Here is an 11708-nt window from a genome sequence, read left to right as displayed (position 1 = left end):
GCAGAAGTAGTTGAATATGTTACGCTAACTACAGATAAGGACCAATGAGCCTTTTTTTTCAAGACTGTCTTCTCTCTTTTACAAGGAAACAGTCACATAAACAAACACGTTAAGGTCTGCAAAGCCTCTTCATTTGGCACCAACAATGTTACCATAGCGTAAACACGCTAGAGTCAAAACTTAACCCTTTCACAGCACAACCACAAAAGCTAAAAGCTTTCTCACACATGTACGAGTAACAACCACCTTATAAAAATCCTTGTTGATACCGATTGGCCACTTTCTGTCTCGAATGAGGATACACACCTGAATTGGTTCTGCTCCTATTCAGCCAACATCACACAGGTTACTGGCCTACAGCAAGCAGTGCATAAGTTTTCTTGGTAAATGTGAAATTATGTCACTGGACAAGGAAGACGCTCATTGGATTATTGCCTTAGTTGTGGTACCACCTCAGGCACAAAAAATTATAGGTGTGGATGTTTTTCCGTCTTAAGGTTTAGAGATAGGCGACTCCTTCATCATTGTTCTTACCAACAGTAGTACCATTTAATGATATTTCACTGTGCATTGAATATTCATATCTATTTCCAACAGCCTTAGGGGGTACAAATAATTACTTACTTCAAATTCAATTAAAATCTCCTTCAGCATCTTGCTACTTTAGATCTGTGCCGGTAGCATTGTTCGATGACCTCAAGACAAAACTAGGTAGTCTGCTGCAACAAGGCATCCTCACAAACAACACATTAAGTCATTAGATATCACCACTGGTAATTTCATACAGTCCACATACTTCCCTCCGTATCTGAGGGCATTTTAAAGCAGACATAATTCACAATCAGAGATAGACGTCAGTCCCATCTCAAGGACAGAAAAATTCATAGAATGTCCTGTTATTCTCAAATTTTTATTTGCCCAAAACACATTTGAAATTGCTGCTAAACGAACAGCTACCCCAATTTATATTTGTTAACAAAACATTTGGGCTGTGTAGATAAAACGAACTATCATTCAGAATTTCTAGTGGACTAGTAACTTTCAATTTTTTTTTTTGGTGGTGGATGGTGGGAGGATAAGGGGGGGGGGGGGGGGGGACAGGGCAACTGATCCATAAGATTCAAAATACAGTAAACTATTTCGACGATATATTCTTACATGACACTACAGGGTACTAAACTTGCCAAATTTACTTCTGATTTTCCAGACAATACAACAAAATGAGCCTAAGAGCCACCTACAAAATTACGAATTCCTTGAAGAGCAAGTAGTGTATAGACCACACGTTAAATTGTCAAGGATTGCAACAAATTCAACAAAATGAGACAACCATAGAAAAAAATTATGTGCTCACCTGCTTAGACCTTCAATCGTTCACTGGATATACCAACAACTCTTCTAAATGTATACCAAAAGCCGCACAGATCGCCAGACCACGTAACAATTTTCGTGACAATGGTGCAAAATATAAACTCTCGCAGCAGTGACAGCCTGGTTTTCGAAAATTGAAGAAATATCTCATGTCCGCTACTTTCCTTCAAATTTACCACCTGACAGAATGCATAATTCAGGCCATCGACACCTCTCAATTTGCACTGATCAGCATGAACAAATAATCACATGCGCATCTAAAGGACTATATAAGCGAAAAACAAGCCAAGCGATCACATTTGGCATTCATAAATTCGCTGAACCACTAATTCCGTTGTTTGGCCCTAAGAACAGACTTCCTGAAATAACGGTCCAATGCTGGGCGCTTCCATAAACGTTATCTTGCGCAATTCATTATCAGCTGGAGTCACAATATGATGACGCTGATGTCCTATGCAGTCTACTTTTGCGGACAAAAGTGGAAGGAAACACTGTGTTTCCTCATCGATAACCTCCTACAAACATAACTACAAGATTTTTCTATCCAGTGGCTTTAATTGTAATGGACTTTCTTATAAATCAAGTTGTTAAGTAAAGGGTTATTCTAAAAATGTATCAAATTTAACTGATTTGTAGTTCATGAAGTATAAACTGCACCTGAAAATGAAAGGACAGAGTTTCAGAGCTTTTCTTTTCTTTTTTTCCCATAGTCTATAAATGTTCAGTATGTCCCCCAGTTGGTGCTTTGCTGCGAGTCTGCGCTACTAATGGCTAACAAAGCAAAACTTTGTACCTTCATCTCTCCTTCGATATTTTGACTCTTCAAGACAAATTCATATGTTGCGAAATTCGGATTAACTAAATTGGATCCATATTTCTGAAAAACCCTATATTATCGGCAAGTTTGGCGAGACACTTCAATTAACATTCATACCTAGAGTAACACATAAATTTTTCTATCAAAAATAGCATCACATTGTGGAGGCTCTTTTTTTCAAATTAGTTTTTCTTTGTAATGAGCTCTAATTTGTTTCCTTTCCAGCAAAACATGAGTTTGGTGTAATTTATTACCCATATGGTAAGGACTGAGAAGCATAAGGATTTAGAAGCATATATGACTAGGGGAACCGTAAATAGTGGTTACAGGAAAATTGAAGAATTCTTTGTAGACAAGAGAAGTAGATGTATGAACACCAAGAGCTGAGATGTAAAACCAACACTAAGCAAAGAAGGGAATGTAGGAAGGTGGAAGAAGTATCTAGAGAGTCTATAAAAAGCGAGATAAGCTGGAAGGCAATTTTATGGATATGGAAGCGGACACAGACAAGATAGGAGATAGGATCCTGGGAGAAGAATTTCACGAAATGCTGAAAGACCTAAGTCGAAAGACGGCTCCACGAGTAATAAGAATGTAATAATTCTAATGTCAAAGAAATCAGATGCTGACAGGTGTGAATATTCCCGAACCATCAGTTTAATAAGTTATGGTTGCAAACTACTAACACAAATTCTCTATAGAAAAACGAAGAAAAACAGATAGAAGCGGAACTCGGGGAAGATGTGGTAGGATTCGGGGTAATGTAGGAACACACAAGATCGTATTGGCCTTACGACTTCTCTTAGATGATTAGTTAAGGAATGTCAAACCTACATTTATAGCTATTGTAGATTTAGAGGATGCTTTTGACAGTGTTCACTGGAATACTATTTTTGAAATTCTTAAGGTGGTTTGGATAAAATGCAGTGCACGGAAGGCTGTTTACAGCTTGTACAGTAACCAGAGGGCACTTATTAGAATGGGGTGCATGAAAGGGAAGCAATGATTCAGAAGAGAGCGTAGCGTGTCGCCTGTGTTACTCAGTCTGTACTTTGAACAAGTAGTAAAGGGAACAAAAGAAAAATTTGGAGCAGGAATTAAAGTACAGGCAGAAGAAATAAAAACTTGGAGGTTTGGATATGACATTGTAGTTCTACTACAGTCAGCAAAGGACTTGTAAGAGTAACTGAACGGCATGGACTATATCTTGGAAAGAGGATATAAGACGTACTTCAACGTAGGCAAAACAAGAATAATGGTTCAAATGGCACTGAGCAGTATGGGACTTAACTGCTAAGGTCATCAGTCCCCTAGAACTTCGAACTACTTAAACCTAACTAACCTAAGGACATCACACACATCCATGCCCGAGGCAGGATTCTAACCTGCGACCGTAGCGGTCGCGTGGTTCCAGACTGAAGCGCCTAGAAACGCTCGGCCACCACGGCCGGCTCAAGAATAATGGAATGTAGCCTAATTGAAGAGCTGATAGTGAGGGAATTACATTAGAGAAAGAGATTCTGAAAGTAGTAGACGATTTTTAGTATTTTGACATCAAAGTAACAGATGATGGCAGAAGAAGAAAGTACGTAAAACGTACGGAGTCAAGGCACGGAAAGAATTTCTGAAGAAAAGAAATATGTTAACATTGAATGTAGGTAACTGTTAAGAAGTATTTTTGAAAGTATCTGTATAGAGTTTAGCCATGTGTGGAAATGAACATGGATGATAATATTGTTTAGATAAGAAGAGAAGAGAGACTTTTGAAATGTGGTGCTAAAGAAGAGTGCTGAAGGTTAGGTAGGTACGTCACATAACTAACGAGGAAGTACTGAATAGAACTATGGAGAAAAACATTTGTGGCACAATATGACTACTAGAAGGAATCGGTTGATGGGAAGCATTCTGAGACATCATGGGGTCAGCAGTTTGGTACTGGAGTTAAGTGTGTGTATGTGTATGTATGTGTGTGTGTGTGTGTGTGTGTGTGTGTGTGTGTGTGTGTGTGTGTGTGTGTGTGTGTTTGTGTAGGGATGGGGGGCTGTAGGTGGGACCAAGATATGAATACAGTAAGCAGATTCAGAAGGATGTTAGTTGCAATAGTCATTCGGAGATGAAGAGCCTTGCACAGGATAGAGTAGCATGGAGAGATGAATCAAACCAGGCTTTGGACTGAATACCACATCAACTAACAGTGAAAATGATGAACTGGCCCTTATCCTTGTGTTTGAAGCAAAATAAAAAGAAAAATCATCTATAAATCTCATTACTTACTATTTTCCAAAAACCTGACGGCCGCAACAACAGTGAAAAGGGTAAACTATGCCATTAGGCCTTATACTTGAAGAAAATTAAAAATAAATCATATAAAAATCTTGATTACTTACTATTTCGTAAAAAAAACTGTTCTAAAGTAAATAGTCGACCAAGTACTTTCAACATAATTATTACAATTTGTTATATTAACGCTATGACACACCCACATACAATGTTTATACCGCAAATATGAAGAGATAATCTATTTTTTATAGAAATGCTCATTCTTTGGTAAAGTTCTTTTTTTGCCCTAGAAATTGATACTCGGACACAATCTGAGGCGCAACCAGCCTTTTTGTCTATTGTCTTCTTCTTCATCTCTCTTTTTTTTTAGGTTACTTAGAGCAGTCATCCATGAACTTGACGCCATACGCTGCCCTACAGTTCACAGCATCTAGTTTATAGGTTAGGTATAGATAGGTGATGAAATCCTTAACTTTAAACCACAGAAAATGACATCTCTTAAGGAATTCGCCACTTAAGCCAAATTTGATGAAAATATAAATTGTTTTTGAACCCGATATTGATTACTTCTGGGATTTGATCGATTCTTACTATAGACCTTTTAATATAACGGCGTCATGTTCCAGTGCATTGACTATACATAATCTTAAATTAGGAAACAAATGAAATTCGAATATTCTAAGCTGTATATTGGCTATAGGAATAATTCAAATTCATCGAGGTACACAAACATTTTCAATCAAAAAATGACTTTCGCTCTTCACTTTTCGTGACTTATGGCTTCAGTGGCCCAGAATGATACTCCATAACTAAATTTACAATGGATACTCTACCTTAGTGTTCTCTGAAATTGTCTTGAACAAAATCGAATATTGAATACAAATAGGCATGAACCAAGTGCCTTTGACTTTTCATCACTGAATTCCACTTTCAGATGTATTAAAAACGATTCCAAAACAATGGCTGTGGTGTTTTTAAATACTTTTACGTTTTGACTCTCCTTCTTTAATCAAATCTTTTCTTCAAGAAAGCTTTTGAGAATGATTTCATGCATGTAACAACTGTAAGATGAATACAATAGATATTCAACCAAAGATGTGTCTTCAATCCAAATAATGTTTTAGCATAGAACAGAAAATCCCATACATGGATAATTTCGTACAAAGCAGCAGCCCGCCCTTTTCCAGGCACAGGTTGAAATACATGAACTCCATAAAGTTGTCAGTATTACAATCTCAAATAACCACAGACAGAATTCCTACTGTTTCGTTGCTTGTAACTACTGGTTGTAATTTAGCTTCAAAATGGACTGCAGTAGCTTGGAGTTTCTTGTCTTTAAACTGGTTCTTGATTTCAGTAGCCTTTTCTTAGAAATTTATTTTGGGAATCGGTTATAAAAATATGGATATATTGAGCTTCGATTGTAGGTATCACTATGTGAACGCTTTCTCTGCCACTGATCCTACATTTGTCAAAGGCTGCTGCAAGTTTGGGCGTCATTACTGTTTGACGTTATCGTCTCTTTTTCGCTGAGTCAATGGATTTTTTGGGCTGATCTTATCAGTACATATTCCAGGAGTTACCTCAAACTCCGGTCCTTCTGATTCTACACTTCTTGAACTCAGCGGCACCATTTCTGTAAGTTGGTGAGTCAAAAAAATGGTAAGGAAGATTTTAAAGATAGTAAGTAATATGACTGAAATATGATTAACATCATCAGCATTTACCGAACAGTGGATTTTTCTCTTCTGCTGTTTTAAAATAATACATGATCGAACCAGATGTTGAAGTAATATTGGTATCTCTCTCGCCACTTCCCAGCTACTCTCGTCTTCTTTCTTTCTGAAGTAACCCGTGAACCATTATATGCATGAAACCTGCCGCTCGTTTTAATCGTTGCTTGAACGTAAAATGTTTCTTTTCTTTTTAGCATACCTAGCTATGGTAGCTGTGTGAAACTTCTAAATCATTTCTTTATGAAATCTACGACAGTGTTGTTTATAATGTCAAAAAAGTCACTAGAGTCGTACATTTCCTGTAGGATAAGTAATGGGAATTATAATATGACGTCGACTCTATAGCTTCATTCAGAAGGAATTATTTCACTTATATTTAGGTATAAGCAATTATCAGTTCACAATGATAACGTGAACTTGGAGGAAGTCAAATCCAAATAATTATTCTGTACATTGAGGCAGTCAAGATACTGTCTCCTTGCCATTAATAACAAAATCCATAATCTATGTAAGCGAATTACTTCCAGAAGAGGAAAACCGTCGTTTTCGTAGCTTTCCTACACTACGTACACCTCCAGTTACAAAAGTTTACCTACATAATGCAATGAATGTTAGTTTCATGTACCATATATCATTCGAATTTCTTGAAGAACACTGTCGTGGAGCCCATATGGAAGCCAATATCAGAGGGATGGATGACACAGCTTTTGTGGATGTTCATATATACATTGCGGGCTTACAGAACTGATAAAGCTGGCTCACAATAAGATCCACAGATGTCAGGACACATGCTAGAAACAAGGATACATGGCTACAGTCTCATAAGAGATACATTCATGAGATAAGCCACGGCAAATGTTAACTTATGGTACAGTAATAACCGATGTAACCAGCAGACTGTGGACAGCAAGCATGTAAACGTGGATTCATTGCGTTGCACCGGTGTTCAGTTCATGGGATGAAATTCCTTGCGTGCTGCATTTGATTTATCAATACAGCGACGGTAAAGTTTTTGGATGGCGCTGGAGTTGTCGTCCGGTGATTTTCGACATGTACTCGATTGGAGAAACAGCATGTTGGGTTACAACTGTGATATGTGGTCGACCGTTATCCTGTTGGAAATCACTCATTGGAATGCTCTTCACGAATGCCAACACAGTAGGCCGAAGTACCGGATTGACGTACAAATTTGGAGACAGGATTGATGGGATGTCAACGAGAGTGCTCCTCCTGTCATACAAATCCCATCCTCCGTCATAATTCCAGGCGTATGTTCAGTGTGGGAATTCTCGCTTAACACGACTAAAGTCGCAAATAGTGGTTTGGATCAGTGGAGTGCACGATACAGGGCGTCAGGTTCAGAGTTAACCTTGAAGTAGCCGATTTGTAACAGTTCGTTGTGTCATTACCGTACCAACTGCGGCTAGCATTGCTCCTGTAGTTGAAGTACGATGCGCCAGAGCCATTCGCTGAACACGAAGGTCTTCCCTCTCAGTATTGGCACCTGGCCCCTCAAGCACGGTCATCTTGCAACCGTACATTCTCGTGACCACCGCTGCCAGGGATCATACACAGTGGCTACATTAATGCCACGTATTTCTGTAATATCGCAGAAGGAACAATAAGTTTCTCGTAGCCTTATTAGAAGACCTCTTTCAAACTCATTGAGGTGTTGATAATAGCGTGCTAGTATCCGTAAGGGCTTCTTGACTAACATCAACTCAACTTGCCCAATCTCAGATTTAACGAAGGCTCACGAACGTTACAGCGTGCATTTAATGCAAACTTCGTTTGTGTCGTCAGTTGCTTTACTATCTCCAGTCTTAAGGGAGTGGGGCGAAACTTGAATAGAAATCATGTTTCAAATGTAGGAGGAGGCCTATAAAACTATTTTTGTGCCGCTCAACTTCTTCTTCTCTCTACAATTTTTTCCGTCCGTGTATTTTCCAAGTTAACGTAGTTTTTGAGGAAAGTTTTTCTTGCTTACAATTTCTATCTTTGTGTCTGTCGTAACAAGTTACTTCATGGTCCATATAGTATTGCCTATCTATAACTCTTAGTACCTTCTTTTCTTTATCTAATTCCCTCAATATCATGTCGTTTAATTCAGTGACAATGGATTACCATTCTTTTTCTTTTGATGATCTTATAAACTCTCTTAGAGAGATAAACAGACCTCTCATGCCCGTTGCTATCCGACAGATTTACAAAGTCTTTGACAAGCCTCAAAGTTTTTATTTCTTATCATTGAACTGCAGTTCCCTTTCTAGTTTCTCCGGCAATGGCCTGGCCGCAGTTTAGACACCGGTTCCCGTGAGATCACCGATGTTAAGCTCTGTCGGGCGTGGTCGGCACTTGGATGGGTGACCATCCTGGCCGCCATGCGCTGTAACCATTTTTCGATGTGCACTCAGCGTCGTGACGCCAATTCAGGAGCTGCTAGACCGAATAGTAGCGACTTCGGACAAGAATACCATCATAACGGCCGGGAGAGCGGTGTGCTGGCCCCTCCTATCCGCATCCCCCCTGAGCAAGACACGGCGATCGGATGAATCCGGTAGGCAACTCGTGGCCTGAAGGCGAAGTGCTTTTTTCCTAGTTTCTCTATGGTTTCTTTACCAGTTGCTTAATGTAGCGATATTATGACATCAATGATGGACTACAACCATGTCTCATTCCTTTCTCATCAACTGCTTCCCTTTCTTGTAATTAGATTCCTCTAACTGCAGTTTCGTGTCTGCTCAAGTTGTTGATAAATATTAGCTCCCTGTATTTTATACCTGCTACTGGTAGAATTTCAAAGTGTCTACCACAACCAACATAGTTTAAGGTTTGAGTTAATCTGCAAATGCCATAAATATTTGATATATTTCTTCATCCTATTTTATAAAATAAGTCTTTGGGTCAGTATTTCCTTACTTGTTCCTATATTTCCTCGAAATTCAAAATAGGCTGCAGTGATTTCGGCTTTTACTGGTATTTTAGGTCGCGTCTCACATATATAAAGCACATCAGATGTTCTTTCAAGTATCTCAACGAGAAAATCTAAACTACTCTAGCTGCCTTGTTTCGGCTTAGGTGTGTAGGTGCTCTGTCGCATTCTGGCAGTATTATACCTTCTATTCCATCTTAATATACTTTCTCTTTTTTCCATTACATTGTCTTTATCATCCTTTCCTCTGAATAGGCCTATCTTTTAGCCTTCCTTTCCTTTTTTAGTACTGGCTTCCCAACTGAAATATTAACACACAAGGGTCTCCTTTTTCCAAAGGTGTCTTTATTTTTCAGGTAAACGGGTTCTATATTTCGTAAAGTCATGTTCGTTTCAATAAATTTGAACTTTTCGTACAGCCATGCCTACTTTACCAATGTCGACATTCTGTCAGTCTTATGTTTAAATGTCTGAATTCCTCTTTGACAGATTCATGTGCGGCGTTTTCATATTTTTTTCCTTTGGGCAATTCAATTGAGAACCTCGTATTTTGTCCACAGATTTATAAAGGGCCTTGTCTTTTCCGCAACTTTATCTCCTACTAAATTTACCATTTAATCTCTCAAAGCTATCCAATAATGTTCTGTGTGTATCTATTCGCCGTTTCAGCCAATCGTTGTCGAATGCATCCTTTGATACTGTCAATAACTACTCGTTCTCAATCTCCTAAATTTCCTTTTTTGCCCGAAAATTTCGAGTTTGAACCTGCAGTTTATAAGAAATAAATTAAAAACGGAATCCACATCTGACATTGGTAAGGTTTCACTACCTAAAATCTGGATGAAATATTTTTATCATATTATAAGCTGTCTGAAACCTTTCGGTGTCCCCAGGTCTCTTCCAATTACATAAAATTGCTTCATGACTGCTAACCAAGTATAGGAATGAATGAATTGTCCTTGGACAAATTTCTAACAGGCACATTACCCTTTCATTTTGTTCCTCCTACCCATATTCTATTGAAATTTAACCATATCGCCTTTCTACCTGTCACTAAATTACAGTCCCCAATTGCTATTGTATTTTATCTCTGTTATTGATCTGAATAATGTATTTTATCACATCACAAATTCATTCGATCTATTCATCAAGTGTGGAAGTTTTGTAAAACTCGTCTATAACTTTCAACATCCCGTTTTCTCAAGTAATCCTCTCTTCATCGCCTGACCTAAGTCGCCTACACTTCGTTTCACGTGTTTATTTCAATTTACTTCTGGTTATTAGTGACCTTAGTTTGCTTCATTTCTAGAATTTTTTCGGTTTCAAGCTGCAGTTTATAAGAAACAAATTATGGTCGAAATCCACATCTGATTCTGATAAGGTTTTCAACGTAAAACCTGGCACCAAAACATTATGAACGTTGACCACAGTGAAACTTAATGCTGCCTGTTAGCGTTTAGGTCACTCGATAACGGAAAGAATTTACGTAAATGGGGCCAAGATGGATTGGCCCTCATTATAGCAACAATTCTGGACGAAAATGTGTGAGTTCACTGGAAAAGGCAACTTTGAGAAAGGACAAATTGTTATGGACCGTCGCCTGAGAACGTGTACTTTATAATGGCGTAGCCGGTCAGTTGCGCAAGGACCTCAGTCGTGAACATCTACAGAAAGTGGTTGACGTTCTGTGAAACCACGATCAGGGATGAGATGATGGGCGAAAACATCTCTCCACAGAGCGTGCAGAACGAAGGTTTGTCGGCTCTGAAAAGCAGGTGGTCTGCGATCTGGGCATATCTAACGGCATATTACAGTACTGGTGGAGGCGCAGATGTTCCGGAACATCATTCAGCGTACAATATTGAACATGAGGCTCTGCAGCAGACAACTCCTTTGCGTCCCCATATTGACGAAACGACCTTGTCAATTACGATTGTAGTGGACATGGGACATTCGAGTATGGACTCTGGATCAATAGAAGTATATTGCACGATCGGACAATCACGTCTGTTCTCACACCAGATCTATGGTCGTGGCGGAATACGCTGCCATCCAGCGTAAAGGTTTCTCCAAACATGATCCGTTGGAGGCAATATTAAGCTGCGAGGGACATTCATCTCGGCTTTCGTGGTAAGAGTAATAGTGTCCGGGGTCACTGTAATAGATGTGTACTACCGCGTCCTGCGTATCAATTTCGGCCCTTCTTGATCCCTACCCTGATGACTAAGCTATATCCGAGCAGGATGGCACTGTCCCTAGATCGCAATCGTGTTACAGTGGTCTGATGAGTGTTACCTTGTTACCTGATCTATATCTGATGGCAGACGTCTTGGACACTATCGGACGTCAGCTGAGTGCACACAAACCACTGGCCTGTAATTCTTGTCGAAGGCATGACTGAAACATAGATATCTGGTCACACGTACCAGTGCAAACACACCATCGACGTATCAAATAAATGCAACGTCGAGTCGCCGGTTTACTGCATCCAAAAATTAGAACAACACTGTTTTCCAAAGATGGTCATAGTATTAAGGTTTACCACTACGTGTTCTTAACGTCTCCGGAAATG

This window comes from Schistocerca gregaria, chromosome 1 (genome assembly GCF_023897955.1).
Source record: "Schistocerca gregaria isolate iqSchGreg1 chromosome 1, iqSchGreg1.2, whole genome shotgun sequence".
Lineage (NCBI taxonomy): Eukaryota > Metazoa > Arthropoda > Insecta > Orthoptera > Acrididae > Schistocerca > Schistocerca gregaria.
Note: the sequence above shows the minus strand (reverse complement) of the source record.